The following is a 27,223-nucleotide window of genomic DNA, read 5'->3' on the forward strand; positions in this document are numbered from 1 at the left end:
TTCAGAAAACTGAAAGCAAATCTCTTTGTTGAATGCCATTAACTCCTGGTGATTTGTCTTAGCAGCTGAAGATGCTGGTTTTTTTCCCCAAATTCTTCTATATTATTAAGATGCTTTTTAAAATTCCGTTTCCTTATAAATCAGGAAGGTCTGCTCAGCAAGAGAAATTTTTCCTTTTAAAGTCTCAGATTTGATCAATGCCATGTTCTTTGGGGTACTGTTTTATTTGACATTTCACACTGTCATGGTGCATTATCAAACAAAAACTGCATCTCCTACTTAAAAAGTTGACTGTTGTGGGTTTTTACACCCTTTGATGTTTGCTTATACATTTTTGTTATGCATCACATATCCTTCTGGAACTATAACCTTATTCTGATTGTCTGAAATTTAAAGTAGAGGTCCTAGGATGTTCCTATGGAATAAATCAGAGGATCCATGCTCTAGGTAGCATCTTCTTAGTGTGGGGCATTATAAAAAACTCAGGATGGCCATACTGAAAGCTTCCAGCATAGTCAAAGACTGGAGTGGAAGCCTCTTAGTCTCAATCATGCTCTTTGTATTTGCAAAACCAGATTTGACCTGTCTTCCCTAGCACTTAATCCAATATTCAGGTCAATTTAAGATGCCCATGGGCAAACATCTTCAACAAGTAGTGGTTGTGTGGTTTGCATGAAGTTTTAATCTGCCTTTTTTTTTAAAGACTGTGTTGATGCCTTTTGTATGAAAATTGAGTAAATGGAAAGATTTTCTGGCTGGATCTTGAGTCATGCTTAACCAGGCACACACAGAGCTCAGAAAATGGATATTTTCTTTGTGTGTTCTTATGTGCGGATGGATGAATAAAGTGCAACTTTAATTTCAATTTTGGTACTAAATTTGTAATATAACAGTGAATTTATCTGTGCACTCAAGCGTGTCTTGAGTGAGTGGTCTATAAGTAGCTACATTTTCAACTGTGGGGATTTAAAAAAAATCTTTTTCTCATATAATTCTTGATTTCTAACTCTAACTACAACTGTTACTCCTGGCAAGCCTACTCAAAAAAAAAAAAAACAGTTCAGCAAAAATTCAACTCCCTCTTTTGCTAATATCTTTCATAAAACCTCAAAAGGTTTTAAATATTCTTATGGTCATCTCCCTTTTTGTGTCAGCACAGTTATGCTTTAATTGCATCCTTTCTCAAATAGGCACTCTCAGTCAAACCATTTGTATTCAGGAGATGGAAGAGATACTGAGGAGAACATGGAATTTGAAAGCCCCACAGCCTTTGCCCAAGGAAGGGATCCTTAGGGAAAGGGGAATATTCCTCTTTGTGAAGCCAAGAACAGAAAAGAACTTGCAGGCCATTAGGAGGGAAGATGAGAAAATGAAGCTCTTCATTGCTTGATATAATTTTTCAGTATTTCAAAATTTCTCTCTTGTACAAACAAAAAGAATCTCTAAGGTTTAGTTGGAGCACACATGGGTAGGTTTTACATCTAGGTACAGAAATACACACACTAACGAGGGTGTTTAATACTGAAAGGTCACATATCTGGAAATAGTTTGGTTTAAATATATATATATGTATAAAAACTGATTCATTGCTGCATAATTCTAGTTTTGAAGTCAGTTGATTTCAATGTATTTTGGGACTGAAGTAATACAAGAGTGAATCAGTTCTGTAATTATTTTGGGAAAAAATGATATGCTAGTAGTTCTGGGGATTTTTTTTTCTGTACAAATCATTACTGCTTAAGGAGGGAAACCATACCTTTCTTCATATGTCTAAATTAATTTTGTCTTGCATATGCAGATATGTTTCTTTTTAGGTTTGATTAGGGAAAGATTTTTTTTTCCTTTTTTAAATGGCAGATGTCTCAGATGAGTAAGAGAATTAGGCATGCTGTTATGAGCAAGAATCCTAAAAAATCAGAATATCGTAAGAAAGAGGATCTGAAAGTGTGAAAAAAAAGCTTGCTTATTAACATCTCTAAATTTAACTTAAAAAAATAAGATATTTTCCACCTTTGACAACTGAAGCTGCTAATCAAAAAGAAATAATCAAATACTTAGCATTTTCTTAGTAACAAAGAAGAGAGGGTACCATTCTGGGTGTAAGTTAATAAAACATAACATTGGCTGATAGTGAGGGAGAAATTTTAGTTGCTACCTTAATTGCTATGGAAACATTGGTCTTAAGGCAGCTGGCAGGGTATTTGTTGAGGTTGTAGGTTCAAAATATTTTCTTTTTTCTTGTCAGTCTTCATTAAGGTGTAAAAATTACAGTAATAAATGTGTTATGTGCAGTTCTTTAATTAGCTGAGAAATACATACTGATAAGTGTGTGGTAACCTAGCTGTCAAAAAATCTTAGAGGTCTGAAATATAATTTAGTGGTTTTGTTTAAATTGTCTGAGACGGATAGACAAGTATTAACAAAACTTAAAAAAATGTTGCAAAGAGAAATATTGGAACACTAATGGGGTCTTGTCAGCTAAATATTATTACTGAATATCCACACAGAAATGTAAAATCTTCTGTTTTATTGATTAAAACCTTGTCAAACTGTGTGAAAAGACAGATGTTTCAGGAAAAATGGGGAAGAACCCATGATTAATTGCTACTAGAATATATTTGTGGTTAATGTAAATCTACCGAGTACCAAAGTACAAGAATGTGTTTGCCACAGGGTTTCAAAGGTGCATCTCTGCTTGCAAGAAGCCCTCAATTGTGGTCAAACTTAGAATTCATGTCAGACACGTGGCTGCCCAGACTTTAGCAGGTCTGGAAAAAAATTCTGCCAATATTATTTTATTCATAGAAAGAAAGAGCATCCTGCTGGAGCTCCAGTCTGAAAAGGCACAAGAAATTAGGAAATTATGTTCTCAGCATACACAGAACACTGGTAGGAGTGTGGCACTATGGACAGTGGTGGAAGACTAAAGAAAAATTATTTTCCCCTGACAAATGGAGGTGTATAATAAAATAGGAAATGTGGAAATAAAAGGGGAAAACAGTTTCAGGTGAAAAAATCTGAGAGTGGAATGGTGCTGGGGACCTGTTTTATCTAGAGATGTTCTGAGAACTATTGATAATGGACAAAAAAAATCACCTTGATTGGATGTGAAGCGTCAGATGAACTAGTCCTACACAATGCTGTCAGCCTTTATGTAAGGGTTTTTTTTACACAGTAAGAAAATAGATTATTAAAACCTGACCTTGTTAGTCTCTGCCTGTGCAAAGATTTATTCATTCTTTCAGCCTGCAGGATCACGAGATTCTTGATTTAGTAGCTGCAAAACCAATGCTTTTAATATTAAGAACCTAGAGTGGAGCAAAAAGTAGTGGTATTATCTCACAACCCACATCTATGGCAATGTATTATTTTAATGTTTTATTAGAAGCAGTTGCTGCTTATCTTCCTAACTTTAAGTTTTCTAGTTGACAAATTTACTTTACTGATTTCTTCTAGAATTTTGTGTTCCCTATTTATTGTTGATGGGTCACAGTTCATTGATGATTGTAGATGACTGTGATGTATTAACCCATGGCAGTTAACTTTTCAGTTTTCCTTCCTTTAAAGCATAAACTTACAATTGTGTGTGCATATGTGAAACACTGCAAATAAAACTTGGAAAGCCAGGTGGGGTGGCTATCCAAAAATCATTAACCACTGCTAATAATTTGACATGGTGGCTTTTGAAAGACACTATGTTCTACTTTGGGATTTTATTACTAATATAGGCCATTTCATCATCTCTTTACAATTGGGAAAACCAGAAAACAGTCTTGGTGGAAAGGTTTAGGTGAGATGAAGATGTAATTAATGGACACAGGTATTGGTAATGGCACTGTGCGTGGTGTAGCTCATTTAAGCTTTATTCTCAATAGTACTTCAATGATGTGCCTGATACTGAGAATGCTCTTCAGCATTTCCCTTCTGGCTGTTTGAGTCTTGGCTTGGTTTTATGAAAATTAATGATCTGTTCTACTTTAACACCCTGAATGGGAAGTTGCAGCATGGCTTGTTTGTACAGCTCTATTGTGAGAGCATTGAAGCTGGATCATAAAGAGCTTGTAGCTAAACCATCATTTGTGGGGAAACATTCAATGGTAAACATAGAAATGGCCCTAATCCAATAAAAATTATTCATGTGTTTTCTCCATGCATTGTCCTTGGCTTAAAAGTATTATGATCTGCTGTAAAAACTGCCATTTCATGTGTGCTTTGGGCAGAAAAGAGAAATTAGGAAGCAGAAGGAAGGATGTGTGTGGTAGTTTCTGGGGTCCCCAGGATGAGGGAGGAATGACTGAATCTGACTCCATGTTCTTAGAAGGCTAATTTATTATATTGTGATATTATATTAAAGAATACAATACTAAAACTATACTAAAGAATACAGAAAGGATGCAGACAGAAAGCTTAACAAGAATAAATAATGAAAACTTGTGACTCTCTTCAGAGTGTCTGACGCAGCTGGATGTGATTGGTCATTAAGTTAAAACAATTCACATGAAACCAATCAAACAATGACCAGTTGGTAAACGATCTCCAGACCACATTCCAATGCAGCAAAAACAGGAGAAGCAATCAGATAATTACTATTTTCATTTCTCTCTGAGGCTTCTCAGGTTCCCAGGAGAAGAAATCCTGGCCAAGAGATTTTTCAGAAAATATGAGAGTGACAGACATGGAATAACACAAAGTTGTTTGGATGCACAGTTTGAGGGGTGATTTGCAGGACCTTATGCAGTGCCTGCTCAGCTGGAGAGGTGGTGGGAGAGGATGGAGGAAGTGGTTGCACTCCTGTGCAGAGCTGTGATGGGAATGAGACTTTGGTGCCATTCTGGTGTCCCCACCTCAGGCAGCAGACAAAGCTGAGGAGGTGTGAGAAAAAAGGCACTGAAACTGGTGTTAGAGATAGAAGTGCTGCTGCACAAGGAGGCACTGAGAAGGCTGGTTTAGCACGCTTGTTTTAAAGGTGGGAAGGGGTAGGACTGAGATTTATAACCTCTGGGAGCTGGTGAATATAGCATTTGTAAAAGAGGGCGCTCATATACCCCCTGAGCAATGGATGCGAGCCTAGCTGGGATGGATACCTGTAAAAATCTGTCCATGGTAGAACAGACCTGTGCCTGGGATAATTTATTTCGCTGCTTGCACAGGTCTTCCCTCCTAGAGTGATGGCCTTGAGCTATTTATGTGGTCTTCAATCTCTTTTTTGCTGTGGGTCAGTGAAAGGCTAAGCTGTGCAACTTCTTTATCAGGAGACTGCAGGAAAATTATAAGAAAGGCGTTTCTTTATGAACCCCAATTTTGAAGTTGCTCTAACATTTATTTGCCTTACATGACTATGAACTATTCTTTCTGCTTGGTCAGAAGTGCACAAGAAGGACAGTTGCAGGTGGAAGGTTATAATAGGTTATAATAAATCATTGATTCTCAACAAAATGAGAAAAAATGTGCAAAGAATATTTTCCCTTTCTCCTCAGTAGCTGCAGCCTCTTGCTCCCTGGATATTGCCCTCAAATGAAAGAGGGTTAACTTGCTTCCAACCCTTTGGACACATCTTCCACCCCTTTTCCATGGCAGGCAAGGTGTTCTCTAGGGACTACTGATTGCTGTAATTTTCACATTTTCATGGTTCTGTATATTTAAAGAGAATATAAATTAATATGAGATGAGATAAAATTGAGATGAAAAGAGAAGATTGCAAAAGCAATGGAACATTTTATGGCCAGCAAGAAGATGATCAAGTTTAAATATCCTTGTACCAGCACTCAGTTAAATGAAAATAAAGTGAGCAGTGATGACAGGTTTGAATTTTGGATAGCTGGTGAAATTTCACTTTTCCTAATCCAAGATTTATTAATGCCAAGGCAACACTATCCTAGGGTTCCTTGTGGACTTACACCCTCACACCCTTACCCAAAAATAATTTTTTTTACTATTTAAATGTACATTTTGTAGATTTTAAGTTTGGGCTTTAGAAATCTAAATTGTGCATACACTGTTTGAGGAGAAAAAGGAATTACAAGATTTATATATAAAGAAAAAGCAAGGAACTGAAGACCTCCCTCTCCTCATCCCTGTTTGAGGCCCTGTGGTCCCAACCATCCAAATTCCAGTCATTACACTTTCTGTCTCATCTGGCCTCACAGGCACTGTTATTACTTCACAAATTGCAAGTTGATTCAGATTGCCCTTAAATCACCCAGCATCCTTCTGTTAACTCTTGCCTGCCTGAGGACCCCTGACGCTTTCCAGGACCCCTGACAGATGAAGTCCCTACCTGGGTCAGAGCCTCAATACACTCATTTTCTCCTGGGTCTGCATTTCAGAAAGTAAAGAGAGAACCACAAGTTGTCTCAAACAGGAGAAGGATTACAAGGCAAAAATCTTGGTGCTGGAGGAAATTAATTAACAAAGAAAAACTTTAATCACGCGGGCTATTTAACAGCATTAGGTCAGTCTGATGTATACAGTAAGCTCTCCTAAAAGATACATAGAATTTAAAAAAATTCTAATATATTCTCATTCCCAGATTTCTCTTTCTTCTTGAATTTCAGGACTTAGACTATGTCCTTCTAAGGATTTCACAGCTCCTGCTTCTATTAAAAGATGCTCTTGAAATAAATACCTGTTGTCTGGCAGGGGATTGTCGCATTCATATTTTCTGAAAAATCCCTTCACTCAGGATTTTTCCCCTGGGAAGCTGAAAAACCTCAGGGAAAAAGGAAAACAATAATTATCTGATTTGCTTCTCCTGTGTTTTGCTGGTTTGGAATGTGTTCGGACATTGTTTACCAACAGGTGGTTGTTTCATTGGTTTCTGCTGTGAATTATTTTGATTTATTTGCCAATCAGGGTCAAGCTGTGTCAAGGTTCTGGAAAGAGTAATGAGTTTTCATTATTATATTTTTAACCTTCTGTAAGTATCCCTTCTGTATTCTTTAGAGTAGTATAGTATTCTTTAAATATAACACAGTATCATAAAATAATAAATTAGCCTTCTGAGAACATGGAGTCAGATTCATCCTTCCTTCCTGCCACAAAGGACCCCACAAATACAATAGGGGATAAGAGGCAGCCTATCCTGCAGAGACCAGCCCTGCTCTGAGATGCCATGCCGGTTTTTATTCCATAGCAGTGCATGTGGTGGCTGCTGCCAGGTTTGCTTTCAGGCTGTTTCAGCTCCTGTATCATGTTGCAGAATAGGTACACAGCACTGTAAATGGTTTGAAAAAATAAAAGCAAATAGGGAGAGCAGGGCTAGAAATCCAGGGTGTGAAATCCAGTCCTTAGGTGTAGGGTATTCTGATGGCATCATGTCAAATCACCATGTAAATAATGCTGAAAAGAATTATCTTTCAGGAGACCTCTGCTATCCAGTGTTGGGTCTCTGTCTCCATTTCACTTTTGCCTTATGTAAGCAAGACAACATTTTGCTTCTTTCTTTCCTAAATCTGGAAGGCAGGGTTTGTTTAAAGAGAGTACACTGTATTTTGTATGTTTTCTTTCTTTCTGGATGGGATATGTTCAGAGCATGACTGGGAAGAGCTCCAGAGTGTGATCTTTCCTCTCCAATCTTACCTTTGCTAATGAGCACTGACTTTTGATGAGCACAGACATCATTGTGGCCACTGAAGTGTCCTCGTGGCTCCTGAGATCACACACATGGAAATGCATGGGATGTCTTGGTGACAGCACTGTAGGTCCTTCACAAAATCAGATAGATGTCACTGTTTCACTTGTGTTCTGTGTTTTCAAGGTTTTCTCATGGATTTTTTCCCCTGCTTTTAAAAAGTAAAAAAAAAAAAAATCCTGGATGCACTGGGGAACAGCCTGAGCTTTCCCAAGTGTTTTCCTGGTTAGTCTGAATGGCACTGGCACTAGTCTGAAGATTATTGATAGTTGGTTGGACTCCTGCAGCTTCTCTTAGAAGCCTTCTTCTGAGGCAGCCCTGTCCTGATGGGTTATTTCTCTAATATTCATATTCATATTTACCCATCACAGCAGATGTAGATGAAGCCAGCTGCCTCAAGTCCTAGTTTGGGGCTCCAACAATTGAACCACTGTGCCGTCTTGTCAGACATCCCTTTGAAAAGCTAATTGTGTCTATCCAGGTGTTTCATGCTGATATTCTTTGTCACAGAAAGTAATTCTATTTTGGTAGATCTGTATTTCCTTGTGGGGTCAGTCTCTTTAGCAATCCGGCTTCAGATTTTTCCTTTCTGTCAATTCTTCTGGAAATGAAGGATTTGTAAGAAATGCTGTTTTAAAATAATAAGCACAGCTTGTTAAATTGCAGTCACAACATTCATTATGTCCAAGTTTAAACAAGGAAATAAATAGTTAAAGCACACTATATGTATTTTTCTTACAGTAAATATTATTTTCTATCAAGTGTAAGCAAACACTCAGTAAATCTCTCCTCCTTACCTGTTGGGGTCTGTGTGACAGCTTGCTTTAAGGGCCTATCACTCACTTGGTCACTATAAATTCACAATTGTTGCTGTTGTCATAAATCTGTTAATTTCCTGTGCAGTAGCTCTTATCCTTTTCTCCTGCTGTCTTGGTTTTACATTGTTGATAGTTGTGTTAACAGTATTAAAGTACTGAATAGGGCACTTGATTAAAGGCAGCGAGGAAAATGGTTGAGGTGTTGTGGACTGGTCTTTTAAAAAGTGTACATAATTCAAAACGTGCATATTCATACTGTTAGCTGCTTTGAATGCTCAGATGAAGAGCTAAAACAAGGTGACAGATTTGATGTTTCTCTTTGGAGGAAAGTGGAGGAATAATTTTATAACAAAACTGAGAAGTTTCACTAAAAATCTAATTCTTAGAAAGGAGGAAATATTTTTTGTCTCATATACAATTATACTTGATTTCTAACCCTGTCATTCTGCTTCTTCTGGAATTGCTTTAAAGTTCTTGAGGTTGACTCTAATTTCATGAAATGGAGTTCTTACCTTAGTATAATACACAAAAAAGGTATTTAATAATGTTTAACATTTTAATTTGTACGAAAAAAGCCCAAGGAAGGTAAAGAAACAGTTGGCTTGGCCTTTACAGTAAAAGTGCTGCAATCTGGTTTTTAAGTGGGATCCTTGGGTCCCAATGAGGCTGAGATGGGAATGTCTTCTTTTCTGTCCTGTGCAAATTATTATTGGTTTTCATATCACCTGAAGCCTCTCATGGGGTTCATCATGACTTCCTCCCCAGGGCTGTGATTCATGAGCTTGATGGTGTAGCAGTTTATTTATCTGCCTTAAACTGTGCTTATATGTAATGGTTGTAGCCTGATTTATGAAGACTATTTTGTGCCAAATCCTTGGGAGGCTGCTTCTGTGGATTTGTCTGTCTTTTGTGGATTCCTTAGAGAAAATTCTGTAGGCAGCAGATATATCAAGTGTATTTGAGAAGGTAAATATTGCTGATCCTTGTGGAAACAAATTAGGAATACTATTTATATATATAAAAAGGCAAATATAAAAGTTATCATGCAGTCTGCTACCTGTGTTCCACTTAAAATCCAGAAAAATCCTTCAAGGGTCATATATTTTGGTTTTTGTGGGTTTTGCCTTTTATTTTCAAGATTCACAGATGCCTGTGGCTCTACATGGGTTTATGATTTTAAATAATAAATGCCTGCAATAGCTGTATGTGCCTTCATAACATTGTCCTCCAAAATTAGCATCAAATCCTTCATCCGGGGGGGAGTTGATAAATTTGCTGCTTTTCAGCAGCGAATAACCTGTTTAGAGGATGTTTATAATTTAAAAGCATTGTGCTAGTCATTTTGAAATTGCACATCAGCAGGAATAAAATACTGAATGTGAAAGTAGAAACTGCAGTTACAGAACTGTTAAGGAAAATGATTGTATTTTTTAAAGAAATACAAATGTTTGAATTTTGAAGAGCTCTAAAGAACAGAAGCAGGAATGTGGTATTAAGTGAGTTAGCAGGGATTCCAATGTGTGTGCTGGGGGTAAAATGTGAGATGTCTATTGTTGTATTCAATAAAAATTCCCTTACAGCGCCAAGAGCTTGCACTGAGGAAATCAGAAGAAAATCCAGAAAGGAAAAAGGTCAGAAAGCTGTGACTTTGTGTTTTGTGGCTATTTGAGTGCACAGAACCCTCTGTCACTTGTTTTGTTGCAGTTGTGTTGAAGCTCTTTGTTCAGTTTGAGGTTTTAATTCGGGCTGTGTAACCTGGGCTGGCACAGGTGAGAATCAGGTGAGGAAAGTCCTTTGGCTTCAGAGAGGGAGCTCATAGGAGCTGCTCTGAATGCTCAGTTAAAAATTATTTCAGATTGACTTATGGAGGGCATTGTCCCATGGCCTGAAAACTGGAATATCCAGCAACAGATACAAAGGAAAGATATCCAGTTGATCAACTTTCAGATATGACTGAATATCTTTGGGTTTGATCTGGAATAGAAATAGAGTGGAATTTGCCAGAGGCAGCTGAATTGAGGAAAGTGGTGAGTGCTCGTGAGGGTGGACAAGTTTAATTTTACACAAGCACTTAGAAGCTGAAGAAAGGGGCAAAAATATATTTAAAAAATTAAAGTTCAAGCAAGTGAACTTTATATATCTGGAAAATAATTTAGCTAGTCAGTGGGAGGGAAAAATCAGCGAGACATCAAGGAATGAAACTGAACAGCAATTTTCATTTTATTATGCAGATGAAAATCTGGAAGAACTCTTTTCTGAGAGTAGCAAATTATACCTTCCTGACACCTGCATGTGACTCCTATTGATGCATCTGCATGCAACTCCCTTTAATAGCTGAGAGGAGGGATTGTTGCAGAAGGTACAGGTGGTCTGAAATCAAGGGATGGCTGTGCCCCAGTTTGCAGGCTTAACTGAACCTCTTTCCAGCCAAGGTCTGAATTATGTGTTTGGTTTGAAGCTGGCTGAAGTCCATGACCTTAAATTGAGCTTTCTGGGGTAGGTTTGTTGGTGTGTTCAGTGTAGAAGAAAAGCACAGTATATACTCCAATCTGAACTTCCAGCAAAGCATTTGTCCTGCACACAGTCCTTGCTGGAAAAAATTAAATTCCATTCTTGAACTGGATTAATCCTAATGAAAGTGCATAAATAATTTTGCCATTGCACTTCACTTTTGACCTTGGACAAATCACTTGAATTATTCACATCTCTGCTCTCAGCATATGCTTTTAAGTTTGCACTTCCTGTTTATTCCAACTCAGCTGTTTCCTGTGACTTGTCTGCACAGTGGAAGCACTGTAGACTCTGGACATTGCTGTGATTTGAATAAGACTAAAAGCAGGATGGAAAAGAAAGAAAACCAGAGGTTAGGAAAACTCCAGTGTTGTAGGTGCATGTTGGAGTGTCCCTTAAAAAGATCTTCCATTACTTGGCCTGGACACTCAGGCATTCAGCAGTGCCTGTTGCTGGCATCTCATTTATTCTGCTGAGAGTCACAGGAAACACCAAGAGGCAGAGTTTGTGTCCATCATAAAGCTTAGAGGGTCACTGGCACGATGCCATCATTAACTGAGCTGCTGATTAAATGCTATGCTCGTTATAATACATTTAATTTTGCACGAATTTTTATTGATATGATTCCGTGGACACCTTTCCTTTTGTGGCTCCTCCTTTTGGGCTTTTTGAGTTTTATTGAGATGGAAGCAAACACAGTTCGGCGTTCACCGAAAGCCTCAGGCTGACAGAAACTAAGTGGCTGCTCACAATCTCAGCTGTTCTCCAAATTACAATGTCAAATGCCAGAATGCCTTTTCACCAACTCTCCTCATTTTTTTCCCCCTCTCATCTTGGTGACAGAGTGCAGCACAAGCACCCCTTCACCTGTGACAGCCTCGTGGATCCATGGGTTGAAGCTGTGTAGGGAATGGACAATGTGTCACCTAATGAGAGACAATAGACTTAACCAGGCCAAGGCCAGCTGTTCCCTGGGTCTGGGGGGACAAGGAGGGTTATACTGATGTGCAAGGAGATAGGCAGGGCTGATAGGTGGGCAGAGAGGTGTTCAGAAGGTCTTTGAGAGGTTACACCAGGTATAAATACAGGCTTGTGGTCTTTATCTGTGTAGAGCAAGACATCGCCTCGTGGGAGTGGGTCAGTATTCCACTGTGTTGATGTTGGTGTGTGACAGAGGGCTTAGGCAGATTCTTGTCCTAACTCTGTAATTCCTTGCTGATTTAGCAGGAATATTGGTCTGGAACTTATCAGACTTCCCCACACTGATTTCTCAGTATTTACTTTTTCTCTCTTCAGCTTGTGGTTTTGTGGCCTTCTCACAGAAGGGGTCTTTGTGGCAGAATGACGTGTTCTTGTCAAGGACTTTAGAGCTTGACTACATATAGACTAAAAGTTAATATAGTTGCATTAAAAGAACCCCAACAGAACCTCAAAAAAATTCTATTGTGTTATCTTCTATGATATGTATTAGACTCCCAAGCAGCACCAGAATCAGGTTGTCCTTCTTTGCTTCTCCTTTACTGTTCTTTTGACTTAATTGGAAAGCTCTTTTGTAGGAGTGGATTAATCTTCACAGACACTCCTGAAATCTGTGTCTATATTGCTGTTAAACATTGTCTCAGAATATGAGAATTCCTGAGTGATTCCCAACTATCCCTCATTGTTGCAACTGTTCACATCAGCTTTTCTTTGTGCTTTTACACAAAAGTCTTGCTGGCTAGGCAAGAAGGCCTCATGCCCTTCACATGTTGGTGATGGCTTTAGTATTTCAAGGCAAAAGAATAGCTGAGAGTTGGAGGTGAAACCAACAGATAAGGGTAGAAGAGGGATTTGGTGCTGCTCTCACTTCAGCAACTCTTTGCTACCTGGAACCTTCCAGCCTCAGATGCTGCTGCTCTTATTCAGTTGTCACTGTCTTTTCCCATTTCTGTCCAAAACTGCCCATGGCTGATCACAGTTGACATTTGTCACTGTGCAGATGGGTTAGAGAACTTCAGTCTTGCCCACCCAGAAAGACCACAGGGACATTTTCCTGCCTTTTACCCTCGGTGGAGTTTTGGGCTGTTTGCTGGGTACTAGGGGCATCCAAGGTGACAACCAACAAAGAAGTCTGTAACCTTGTACTTTTGATGTAAAAAAACCTTTTTGTTTTAAATTCCTGGAGTACTGCAGGTTACCCTTGAAGCTTAGAGATCAATCCTCAAAGTCCCTGCTCCCTCAGAGTTGAGAAAGGATGAAAAAGCAAACAAAGGTGTGGAGGTAACAGGGATCAGTGCAGGTTCATCCAGCAGGTCAGTGCTTGTGCTGGGACTGCAGCTGAAATCTGAAGCATTCCAGATCAGTCTGCTCTGCCTCATCTCCCTGCCATGCTCAAGCCACCTGGGCAGTGATGGAGACATTCAGCTGCCTGGGCAATGTGCAGATTTGCAGAGCTGATGCCTTGTGAAGGCTGACCCAGAAAGAGACTAGATGGAGTTAAAGAATAAAGTAGATATGTATTAAAAGACCTCAATGGATACACCTTGGGCAGTACAAGAGCACAGCCAGGGCTATATCCAAGATGAACCTAAAATGGAAGACCGGTCATGAGGTCTCTCACTTATATAAGTTCTGGTCCATTTGCATGTTGGAGTAATTGTCCAGTTACAGTTGTCCAATTGTCCTTTAGGTTATGAAGTCCCATCCTCCTTGTTTTCTCTCTTTAGTCCACTATTTTTTATGCTCTTGGGCCCGAAAAAAGTATTGATTGTCCTTGGTCCCAAGCTAGGAAAGGAATTGTTTTGTCTCCCTACTCTGTGAAGAGAGCTTACTAACACTTAGTATGAAGCTCAGAACTACACACTAAACCAGCACAGAATCTGAAAAATATAAAAACTAAAGTTAAGGCATTGGTGCTGCTTTAAACTCCGCAGTAATGGGGAGGTCTGGCTGTCAGGCCCGTTCTGCACTCCCTGGAGTGATTGCTCTGACTGTTCATCTTTTGATTCTGCAAATGTGGCATGTGCTGATCCTGGGCTGCTGGAGGGAAGTGCTGCAAGGTGATGTCAGGATGCTTCTCTTCCAGACAAGGCCACAGACAAGCAGTGTGTGCCCCATCCCTCTCTCCCAGCCTGCTGCTCCTGTCTTCCCCTATTCCACTCACAAAATACACAGGCACTTGTCATTTCCATATCAATAGTGACAGCTGTACTTTCTGGTACTTTCTGGTGTGTGTGCCTAGAAGAACTGGTGCTCTGCTTTGCTGGGGGTTTGGCTGTGCTCAGAAAAACTCTGCCTCAAGACATAACAGGAATACACAGGTTTTCTCATGGTGGTTCACTGCCTGTCACACATTCCTCATGACTTTTTCTATCTTGACATGACTAGGTGGAACCCAAAAAGTTTCTGACCTGTCTGCACTGCAAACATTTAAGTCTCTTTCAAGGTACAAAGTATGCTAATTCTTTTCTTTATTATAAATAAGACCTTTCAAATAAGACAGACAGGTGGTAAATATTTTTTCAAAACATTGAAATCACTCAGTTTCTATGTTTAGTGAACAATATTCTGTGTCTACAAGCGAAAAGGAAAATTATGTTAGAAGAAACAGGTTCTTGTGGCTGGATATCTGGCTCTGGAAATTAGTGGATGCACCTCCCACTACCTGTATTCCTGCCATTACCATGAGCTCCTTCCTGAAGACTGAGGGTAAAATACATGAAATGTTTACAAACATTTAATGACAAACTGCCCAAATACTGAGAACTTTCAGAGTGAGTGAACTGCTGTCATACTTAAGAACAGGAAGGATAATATCACCAGGAAAGTTGAAGTTGCACACCAAGATTCTGAAGATCAGTTAATAGGTTAAAGAAGAAAAGCTCATATTTAGAGATTCTGGATTTTTTTTCTCCAGTACCTGCTGTCCCATTAGAATTGTTGTTTGGATGTTGTTTAGTTCTGGAGACTTAATCCAACCCCAGTGCCATTGTGGTGTCCAAGGTGGCAAAACCTTGGAGGTGATCTGGCCTGATCTGTGATCCATCAGCACAGAAATGCACCTGAAGAACAGTCCAGATGTGTGCTTTTTGAAAAGAACATTTTGGCACAGATGCATCATCTCAATTGGAGTGTCTGCTGCCCCAGCTCCAGCACAAGGAGTACAGGAATTACCTGGAAATCCTCTATGGTGAGATGTGCTGCAAATGAAGAATTCACATTGGACAAAAAGAAGTAAATGCTTCATATTAATTTGGACTGTTGTGTGGATGGCATTTCTTCTGGAACATATCACAAGGCAGCAGATTAAGGATAGCCTTGATATGAGAGAATTTCTGACTATTAAGAAAACAACTGAGTTTTTTTTTTTAATTTATGCACTATGGAACGTAATTTTCAATTCCTTGGTTTGGACCTTCTTGCCAGATAGCTTTATTTTCCCCTGACTTGGATTATTTGCAATATATAGTATAAACAAATTAGCATTTCTTTTTCAAAAGCTTTAATCTTGTTGTTTTTGCCATACCAAACAGCCAAGAATACACAAACAAAAGACAGGAAATAGTTTTAAGTTTAGATCTCAAATTGATTTAGTCTCCTTGATGTTTTTAGCCTTGAGTAGATTGCTTTTGAAATATTACAATTAATTCTGGCAGTGTTATCTGGATGCCATCCAGGGGGACCTGGACAGGCTTGAGCAGTGGGAATCTCAGGAGTTTTAATAAGATCAAGCTGCATCTGGGTTGGGGCATCCCTGGTGCCAACACAGGCTGCAAGGTGGTGGGCTGGGAGATGATTCCATGATTTTTTTAGTTCCCTTTATGATGTCTTGGGAGCACATGGGAATTGGCAAAGTGTCATGTTGAGTGTATACTCATAAATAAGGAGGAGTATGAACACATATATATATAAAATGTGTGCATAATCTCCAGAGACTTTTCAAGTGGAAAAATCTGGAATTACTGCTGAATGATATCTTTGCTTTGGAAAAGCCTCTTTATGATCAGCTGTAATGCAACATCATCTAGCTCACTGCCTTACATTTTACACATGAAGTACAATTATTGTTCAGATTCTTGTCTCAGAAACTCTCCAAATTGTTGAATGCACCCTTGTTTTTTTCCCCAGTAGCAAGCTCTCTTGACAATGTTCATTGTTTGGTCAGGACAAATTTTTAATTGAAAAAGAAAACTCAAATAAATAAATAGATAAATGTGGACTAGTTTTATCCATGGTGGTTGTTGACACAGAATTAGATCCAGGTTGCACTCAGAACCTAGTGCTAAATCACTGAACTTTGAATAATGATAAGTTGTTATAAACTGAAGTTTAAAATTCCTACTTTTTTTTGTTTAAGGAAATGAGGCCTGTCTATATTCCAGCACATAGATTTTGTGTGTGAGCATTTACAGACATGATAGAACTTTTGCACAAATTTACAAGTTTTTTGTCACGAAGATCTGCATTTTCTCTTGCATGCAGACACATTCACACTTGCAAAATCAAAGCATAAATTTAAGTATATTCACTTTTATTCTGCCCAAAAGACAAAGCTTGCATTTAATATTTATTTCACTGGAGATTAGGTGGAGCTGTTGAATTAATGTTGGGAATTGCTTATTTTTGTAGTGCTAAATCAGTATGAATAAGACTTCCCACATTTTATTGTAGGTAGGAAGGGTATATCAGAAAAAAAAATATTAATTAATTATTGCCTGGGTTTATCAGCCATGAGGCTCCCAGTGATTCACTCAGGAATACAGGTTGAGGCCTACAAATAGTTGTAATACCCATGGGAACAACCCTTTGGTGTTTGTTCTGATTGATTCCAGGATCTGCATTTAAACATAATTTTAATTCTCTGGGCTTTATCAGATGCTCTAATTGCAGTAAGTAAAAATATCCTTATCTGGCTAAATTTAAATCTAAATTAAATCAATTGTCAAAGCCTGGCAGCCAGATTTTCTGCTGATTAATGCAGAGCTGGGTATTTCTGCCATGTTCCTATTTGCTTTTTCTACCAAACCCTGATTTCAAATGTGACTGACCTTAAAATGTTCTTTCCTTCTCCCATTGCATAGATTATGCTGAGGTCTTTGAAGAGTAAGACAAGCCCAGTGAAGACAACTACAAGAATGGAATGTGCTGCACTCAAGGACTTCATTTCTGTGACAGAGGCTGTTCCCATCTCAGAAACCCACATGATCCATGGCCAAGGGTAAGTTTATTAGGGCAAACACATCCCAGGCTTAGTTTATATTCTGAAGGAAAAATTAAGTTTGCTGCCTGCCAGGGCAGTTCCTCCCACACAGTGAAAATCTGTGGAAAGTAATGTCAAGTTTTAAGCACTCCAGGCAAAAGGGTGAAGATCTGAAAGATAAATTTCTACAAGTTTAATGAAAATCATTGGTTTTTTGGGAAAAAAGTGACTCTGACTGCTGCATCTTCAGGAAAAAAATGAGTAGGTGGTATATTCGTTCTTGTTGGCCTGTGCTTCACTCTTAGAATACTTCTGGAAGTGTTGGATATTCTGTAATTGTCCAGTGGTTGCTGTGATTCCTTTTCTTCTGGGAGCAGCTAAGGGGTTAAAAAGGTGTCCAATTATGTCAGACAAAACACCACAGAAGACATTGATTAAATTATATTTGTGGCTATCAGACAGAGAGGAATTCCAGATTGGCTCTGGAGTGTAACAAATTCAAATACATTTTTACTCTGCTAGCTAAAATTAAAATAGCAATAGAGGTAAATAAAAACACAATCTATGCAATCTACTAGGGCTCTTTTAAATTAAAAAAATATCATAGACTGTTTAATCTGCTCTCCTTAGCACAGCAGTTTTTTCTCTCTTACCTCAACTTTCTCCAATATAAGTAATATATTGGGCTCATGGATGTATAAGTGAATCAAAAATTTCTCATTTCATATGGACAGCAGTAGAGTTTGTAGGCATTTCAATTGAGCCATTTAAAGTATTTATGAACACACTTCTGCCAAGCAGAAATAAAACTGTTTTCTTTTGCTTTCTGTAACTTCACCCAAAGAAACAATAAGAAAGCACAGTCTGTTTCCAGTCCATTTATTTTTGATCATTCCTAAAAAGTAATAGTAATAGTCCTGACTGCAAATTGTCCTCCTAGCAGATACACAAATAATACAAAAATGGGTCTCCTCCTTCATTGCACTTGATTTGTGTCCAGTAAGACAGTCATTGAAGGAGTTTGAGCAAATTAATGCTTTATATCAGTCCATTTAGATTAAATCTCTGAGACAATTGTAGGCAACTCGGGTGAAAACTAATGGCTAATTTAATTTGACCTTTTTAAAATGCAAATACTTTAAGTAACTGCCTTAAATATCTTGCATAGGATGCTTAGTTTAATAAATCTAGTTTGCTTTCCTTTATCTATTTTATTGCCCATTGTGTGATTTCAAAGTTTTCTCCAGCCCCTTCCCTAGTGTATTGGGATTGGAAAGGAAAGCAGATGGCTGTCAGATGGCAAGGCAGATCTGACACTGACTAAAATGAGTAGGCTTGGGTATTATTTAGCTGTCAGAAACCAGATGCCTTCATGATTTTTGTTTCATGATTTTTTCATGGAGGTTCCAGTAGAGATCACGTTCCCCCTCACTGAGCAGTGCTCTTGGCCTCCTCCTCATGGAAACCTCCTCTCCTTCTGCAGCTGTGACAATCATGCAGAATTACATTCAGAAATAGAGTCAAGTATTTTCTCACAGTTTCTCAAATGAAAGATAAGCATCTTTACACTGATTTTAATTGCAGCTGCAGCCTCAGCAGCCCCAAGCTGCTTCCCTCAGCTGAGCAGAGTGGCCACTGCCCTGGGGGCTCCACAGCTCACCAGGACTCTGCCAGGGGTATTGGCATTGCCTGTCTGTGCATCTCCACCTAGGCCACACAATGAACAATTTCCCACCTTTGTAGAAATAAATTCTTTGCAGAATTGCAAACCACAGTGACAGGGATGTCCTTCTAGGTAGTCCTAAGCACCTGTGAGGAGATGAATGGGAATGGGGTAATCAATCCTAACATGGTCAGTAATCCTAACATGGTTCAGAGGTATCACCAAGGGGTAAAAAAGCCATATTGGCCTGCAAAAAGGAAACCCTTTCTATTTAAAAGAAATTAGAAAGGAAAAAATTATGAAATTAAATCCCTGGACTCAACATGGAGGCGCATAAAGAGCACCTTATTAGCATCACAGATGGGACACTGTGCACACCCTGGCAGGTAAAAGGAAAAGAATTGGAGTAAATGGGAGTCCCAATAATGTGCTCAAGAGATAAGATACAATATTTTATTGAAACTAAAATATGTTCTTTGGAAGCACACTCGAAATTTAGACAATTCTAATTAAGTGAAAGGGGCTTCGGCAGATGAGAGAAACGAGAGAAACGAGAAATTTGAAGAACTAATTTTCAAAGGTACAAAGACAAGGAAGAACTGATAGAAGGTGATTGGAGGTAATCTGCCTGTTGGAAAAAAACTTTTGATCTGTTGGACTTTGTGGAGCAGAAAGCGGGCAGCTGAAACCCTGGCAGCTGCAGAGTGGCACAAGTTTCTTTACAGGCCAAGAGGGTCCTGCCCTCCCTGGCCCAGCAGGAGGCTTTCCATTTGACATTACAAGGTGTGGATTCTTTCTAGGGAAGAAAGTTTTAAGCCAGATAAGCTTTATTTTGGGGTTGCCATCTTTGAGATCATGAACACCAAGATGAACGAGTAATGGTGAATTGTTGTCCTATAATATCTGTAAGTGGGCTGAGCCATGGAGGGGCAGGTAGGGTTATTTTAATCCATAATTCATATTGTCAGCTTCAACCTTCAGATCTCTTTCTGTTGACTTCTCTCTGCACTGGCAATCTATTTGTGAAGATGTTCTGCCTTCTGGCTTTCATCAATTCAGCCTGCAGCAACGGGTGGGCTGGGTTTTCCCCCCCTTGTATCTTCATTTTGCCCAGCCTAAGCAGTTTCTATTCTTGGGGTTTAAAAATCTCAGTGTCATTTTCATTTGCACTAAATAATCTCAACATTTCACTGTCTGGCTCTAAGTCTCCTTGGACACCTGTTTTGTAGATACAACTTCCATTACAGTTGGACAGAATTATAAGGATTGATTCTGTTCCATTGAATTTAATGAGACTTTGTCATTAATTGTTCTGGAAAATTGCTCATATTCTAAATCTGTGAGGAAAAAACTCCAAAATTTTCTTCTGTTGGCATTAAGCAGTTCTAAAATTGCTGCAATTAACTATATATCTATCTACTCTTCCTTCCTAGCTCTGCTTCATCAGTTTTGTTACTTGTGTTCAGTTATCAGAAAGATATTTAGCACTTCTATCTCTTAGCTTTGCTGAAGTCTTCAGAGCTTTCTCCAGCAGCATATGAAGGAAATATGAAAGGTATTTTTGTGGCATTGTGGGACAAGAATTTAGTAAAAATTATCCTTTACATCATACTTGGACAGAAACCCCACCTCTGAATCTCTGCTCAGCTATTCCATGGTGGTAACTGCCCACCCATTGTGGGATTTGATAATAATATTCCAATTTCTTAGCTCTCAGAAACAACAAGAATAATAGTAATGATTGCTGATGAGTTGGCTCTGTGCACCTGTCTAAATTGCTTTATTTATCAAGTTGGCTTTTACTGATTAGGGAGATTTTGCAGGTTCATCAGAGATGAATTATAAGTCTTTACAGACAGAAAAGACAGGCTGTTAACAAGCTCAAGCTTATAGTGTGTCCATGAATGGTCCTGTTTTAAAATGTTAAATGTTTTCTGGTTTTATCTTATTGCTGTTGACAGAGTAAATTATTTAGTAGTCACCATCTAAATAAAATACTGACAATAACAAAATTTAGTTTGGGTATTAGGAAAAGGTTTTTCACCCAGAGGGTGGTTGGACACTGGGACAGGCTCCTCAGAGCAGTGGTCACAGCACCAAGCCTGACAGAGTCCAAGAAGCATTTGGACAACAATCTCAGGCACTTTGGGTGACTCTGGAGGATGATGCTGTGCAGAGCCAGGAGTTGGGCTCAATGATCCTTGTGTGTCCCTTCAAAATCAGAATATTCTGTGATATAAGTGCAAACCCATCATGTTAGCAGCTTTTAATCCTTTTTTTTCCTTCCCTGCTTTTCACTTCACAAAATAATCTGTTGATTTAGTTCTGACTCCCTCATCGACAGCTCTGGTTAATCAGCATCTGACAACTTTCTAGATATAACTATAGAATGAGAAATGCTGATTGAGCTGGAGTTCATTTCCGTTTGGCTTTTGCCTTCTAATTATTGAGTGTCAAAACCCTTCTACCACAACAGGCCTGCAGGACCCTGCTGTAGGCAGGACATAGCTCAGTAGAGTTCAGCAACCTCAAAAGAAATGTTACAACTCAAGTGATTTGGAAATATTTGAAAGCTGAGGAACTCTGCTGCTTATGACAGTATAATGAAAATTATGAACCCCCCCCCAAATTTACCAGGTTCTGGGCAGGTTCTCTCTTGTTTCACTGGTTCTAAATAAGAGGAATTGAAATCTGCAGAGATTTATTTTGACATTGTCATTTAGTACCCAAGTAGCTGATAGCCATTTATAACTCTTTGGATAAGTTTTTTTAAAATGCAGAAGAAATTGCTAATTAAGTTTTAATTGTTTAGGAAAGGACTCCCCCTCCCAGGGAATTCATCTATAGGTCTTAGTATGGAAACAACCTTGGCTGTTACCTGTGATTTCTGTTTCTGAAGGTGTTGGCAAGATCGGGCACATTAGGCTCTGCTGGCATTTGTTGTACTTTTTAAGTAAAGAAATCCACCACTGGAGAGCTATGTCATAAAAAATGAGATTTTCTAGGATAATCTTCTGAATCTCAGAGAAGAGATAGGAATCACTGCTTTCCTCACATCAGAAAGCAGGAATTCAGCTCAACTTCCCTTGTGAATTCCTTCACATCCAATGTTTGCTCTTGTTCTTTAAGAGAGGTTTTCAGAATAATCCCTTTGCAGCAGTTGGGAATTCAGTCCATTGCCCAGCTTCCCAGGCTGGCATGGAAAAGGTGGCTAGGACTGTTTGGACTGATTTTTTTCTTTTTTTTGGATGTGTGATGAGTGATATGTTCCAGTAGTTTTGGGCAGAACTCAGGTCAGGCACCATGCAGGATGTGAAGGCTGTCACTTTAGTTGCACTGGTGTATGTGGTGCCTGTGAGGATTCTTAGATGCAGCCACATCTTTAGGCTGTAGGAAGACAAAAAAAAATCTGTTTATAGAAATTGTACTTTGCATGCAAACTTTGCTCCCCAGTGGAATTTTAGTGTCGCAGACAAGGTGAAACATACTGGAGTCACTTAAAATGGAGCATTTATTTAGAGTATGTATTTATCTGACACTGCTGTGAAAAAAATCCAGATGGGCCTTATTCCTAAAACCAGAAGGCAGGATACTTCAACAGCACAAATTTGCACTTTCCATTTCTTTCTTTGGCACCAATGGTTTTCATCTATTTTTCTTTTTGAATGTTCATTACTTCTGCAAATTATAAACCCAAAGTCCTTTTCTCCTCTGGATGCATGTGTTTACCTTGCAGTAATACCAGCAAATCTCTGAGGGGGGAACCAAGTCTCCAAGAGCCTTTAGAAAACCCATGAGCTATTTGTTTTGTTTGGTTTCTTTCCAGTGGTTGCCTTTGTTTTAGCTGACTTCTTGAAGATGCTTGGAAGACTCATGCAAGATTCAAGGTTAGTTAGGCCAGAGAGTTTCACATCTCTCAACAACTTACTGGACTTCTTAATGAGCTATAGACTTATTATATTCACATCTTCTCACATGGTGGTTGCTACCAAAAGTCTCTTCAGTAATGTATAGATGCTATATGTTTTAATATTACTTAGTTTTCTTTTTTTTTCTTTTTATTTTTATTTTATTCCTTAGAGATGCTGCAGCTAAATTCTGGCTGGAAGCCCATACACAAGAATAAAAGCAGCTATAACTCAAATGTATATCTTTCCTCCTATGGAAATTAAGTTCTTATCATCTCAGTGCCTTATTCACAAAGGCCTATATTTGTAGCATTATTTATCTTCCTGAAGGGAATTGTATGAGACCCAGAAGATGAATAATAGCTTTCCTTAATCAGCCTTTTGAAATACCGTTGTCTTGTCTGTCTTTGTTAGAGCACCAGCACAGTGTGGGTGTTTTGTAGCATAATATGAAGCAAGGTGCTTGCTGCTGAGGGCTTGTAATTTACACAAAGAAGAAGCAATCAGAAAAGGGGCTGGCAAAAACACTGGCACTTGAAATTCAAGGGCTGAATGTTTTCCACACTGAGGGCAAGAGTGAGGGGAAGAATGAACAAACACCAAATGGGCAAGAGTCCTCTGGTGCCTGCCAGTATAATCTGCCAGGTGCTGCTCAGCAGGCTTTGCTAAGATTCAGACACTGCAAATTTATGTAGCTTCTCCTTGCCTGTTTATTTTGCTGTTACATTGCATTGATTTCTATCTCGCTATTATGTAAAGATTTGACCTCTGTTTGCTCTAATATGCTTGGTACCCATTTTTGTTTGTTTTCCTGCTCTAGATAAATGGTATCCCTCAGAAGTTAAAATAATTTGAAAATAAAAGAAAAGAAACAACTTTTTATGACACAACTCCCATCATTTGTAGTACCTTTTCAGTACATGATAAAGACATGCATTTTCCACTTTAAGACTTGGTCACTTGTGAGTGACAAAGAAGTAACTCTTAGGAGGTGTGTGACGTGGCATTGATGTATTTGGAGATCAAGGTTGCTGTTTTGTCTGCACTGTCCATGGTCAGTGTGTGCATATCCTGTTCTTGTTGCAAACCTAGGTCTCATCGTTTCTTCTGTTGCATCACCAGCTGCTTTGTGGTTTGAATTTTTGTTTTCTATTTCTTCTTACTCGGTGCAGTGCTTTGAGACTGTCTTTACTGAAATGCATCTTGTTAAATTAAAGTTTTCTTTCTGATTGAGCTGGTTCATATTGGGTTCTGATTGTGTCCCTCAGTCTGCTTGCACCCCCACCCCAACTCCTTATGCTGATTTTACAATTATACCCTCCATTCCATCATCCAAGACAGTAAGGAAATGTTAAATAGAATTTGATATTCGGTGGGTGGTGGGCAGAGGTGAGTAGGCTGCTGAGGGCTCAGAGATGTGGCACTAGGCTTGAGAATCCTTGCTCTGCTCTCTAATTTTTCCTTCTTTCCCAGAAAACTAGAGGCAGTGGACTTGCTGGTAGGGTTGAAAAATCCCAAGGCAGATTTTCTGCAGGCTTTGCATCCCAAAATTGTTTTAAATTGCAGCAAACACCTTTGTCTTCACGTTATAGTTGCAGAGGGCAAAAAGGCAGGGGGCAGGTTGGTGACAAAGCCAGTGCTGGCAGTGCCCTTCCCTCAGCAGCTCTGGGGGCTCCATCCACTGCTGTGCCCTGTTTCCAGGGAAGGTGTTTGCCTTCCCTGGGTTCCCATGTGCCCTGCAGAAAAGCTGGTGCAGTAAAATCAGCTGTGCACATCAAGCAGGCACCTCCTCTACCTTCATTAGCATTCCTAAAGTGCCCATTAATTGTTAGTGATGCTGATATTGCTAACAGCAGAAAGGGGAGGATAAAAGGCAAATTATCTAGAATTATCACAGTATCATATAAAGCCCTTTAATTTCTTCTCTTGCCACTCCCCAGCTGTAAGTGGGTGATGTAGAGCACTCCTGTGGGTGCAAGTTGTGTCCACCTCATCTCTGCTGTTTGTTATGCACAGGCAGGAGCTCAGTGCTGCTGTTTCACGACTATTGATGCAAGATAAGTGAATATGTCACAGCACGTGGATTTATCTGTATATTTCTCTTGTCTCTCAGCTCCTGCACCCATTGCAGCACCAAAAGTGTTTTGAGATTGAGTTCAGTGGTGAGAGTGGGGAATTGATCTTTATTTCAAAACAAGTGATGGTGAAGGCTTTGGTGCTTTCTGTGTCTTAGATGTTTCAAAGTTCTGCTGTTCTACTCTTGTATAACAAAAATAGAAAAAAAGAGAAAATGTTGCCTATTTACTCTGTTTGCTTTTGGGTAAAATGATAACTTATTTTACCTTGGATCTAAAGAATTTTATTTTGAATCTAAAGATTAAAGACATTTCAGGAGTGAATTGGCTGTTTAATAAGAGGGGTTGTTATTATTTTAAAATCAAAATTAGAATAGATTGAACTGGAATTGGTCAATTTTCCAGGTATAAACATATATTGCAACAGGTGTTATGATACTTCATAACTCTCAAGTCTTCTGGGACAAACTCAGGCTTAGAATGAAGAAAAAACCCAGAGATATGATTGATAGGAATTTTCAAAGATTTCTCCTCTCTTAGGCTACAGAGAGTAAATATTTAATCCTGATGCTAAAACTAATCCCAGGTATTGAAATCTGTGGCAGAGTTTGCATTTATCAATGCCAGGGAAATATCCATCATCTGTCCCCCCAAAAGGTTAGACCAGTAAGGACCTGCTTAAAAAGGCAGTGAAGAAGAAAGAATGATTTGCTTTTCATGCCACATCACTACTGTACTCTGCAGCTGCTAAATTACATCTCTTAATGTTTTTTCAGTTAAAGTTCCTATGCAGAGCAGGTTCTGCTGTCCCCATGAACTACATGGAGGGAAGTAGTTCAGGGTTTTGTTTCTGTGGTGGAGCCAAGCAGAGTTGGCAGATAGCTCTGACTTGCAATTTTGAGGTTGCCCTGTGTTGCTGGGTGCACTGAACACAGGAACATCTCTCCAAGAGACCTAAAACACCGACCCTCTCTTCTGTTTCATTGTGTTTCATATTTATTGCAGGACTACTGGGAGTTCCTCCAGCCCTGGGAGAGGAGACTCCTGGCAGAGCTGACCTTAACAGAGGCATGGACCTGCTTTTCAAAGGGCTCAGTGTGTATGGGGGCTCCACAGCAATTTCAAGATTTTCATGTGCGTTCTGAACTGCAATACAAAGGTCACAGGTGACCTTTCTTGCTGCTTGCTGTGGGGAGATGGATGTAGATGCAATATCTTTATTCCTGTTTTGCTGGGTTCTTCATAAGCATTCAGTCCTGCAGGGTGGGAAAATGTCACCGTTTGCTTCTTCTCAGAGTATACCAATGCTGGCTTTTGTAAACAATGCAAAGAAAGTCTTCCACCTCACCCTCCCTTCCCCTCTAGATTTCACACCCAGTTTCATCAGGTCGTTTCACCAACTTAATTGCAATTTGCCCCACTCCACAGAAAGTAAAAGAAAGCTGTTTGTTTCCAGACTTTCCAGTGATGCTGTCTCTCACTTCTAGGTGGTTGGTGTGTCAGAGAGTCAGGGCAAATCAGGGATGCAGGGATGCGATGCATTTGGGAATGGCGCAAGGCTGACGTCAGGGATTCAGGGATGGATTTGGGAATGGTGCAGAGGCAAATCAGGGATTCAGCACACCTGGGGGCAGACTGTGGCCAACCTCATCTTCTTCCTGTGCTTTTGGCCCTGTCCCTTACTGAACAGGGACATGCCCACCTGATATATGGTCTCCTCGAGCCAGGTCTTATAGGCTCTTGGAGATGTATATCACACCCAAGATAGCTCAGCCACCTTAGAAGGCATAAAATCAGCAGGATGGCTTCTGTGGTAGTGTTGGAAACAGAAATGTTTTAATAAAAGGCAAAATAACAAAGCTCTTTACAGAGAAAAACTGAGCCAGGTGCAAGAGGCTCTTGCTCTTGGTAAAACACCTCACAAAAGCCATTAGTTTCTTTGTTCTCTTCTTTTTCTAGTAAATTGCTTAGGTGGGACTTTTTGGCTTTTGTCCATTTGGCTATCTTTAAGTTTGAGGTGAAGTCCCCCAGGTCCTATGAGGTGGCTTTTTACCTATTTGACGTAAAAAGAAACTTCTGGGCTTTTCTCCTTTTTAGGAGACAAAGGATAGTTTTGTCACTTTATCAACAGGGGGCACGTTCCTATGCCCACCCTAAAATATGCCCGCACAAAACTTGAGCATTCTGTGTATGCAGATGGAATGCAAAGCAACAACATTCATGGGAGGATTTTCTCCTGCTTTTGTGCCGGGTTTTTACATAGGAAGGTTCTAGAGTAAGTATTTCAACATTCATTGCTACTCTGCTAAGTTCAATTTGTCCTTAGATTTTGTGTGCTCCACATTGCGGGGCACCAGCCTGGAAAGCAGACTGCTGGAATTTGGGTGAGACAAAATAATCAGTCAAATTGACAGAGTTGGACATCTCTTCTGTTTTGGAG

Source organism: Camarhynchus parvulus, chromosome 3 (assembly GCF_901933205.1).
Source record: "Camarhynchus parvulus chromosome 3, STF_HiC, whole genome shotgun sequence".
Taxonomy (NCBI): domain Eukaryota; kingdom Metazoa; phylum Chordata; class Aves; order Passeriformes; family Thraupidae; genus Camarhynchus; species Camarhynchus parvulus.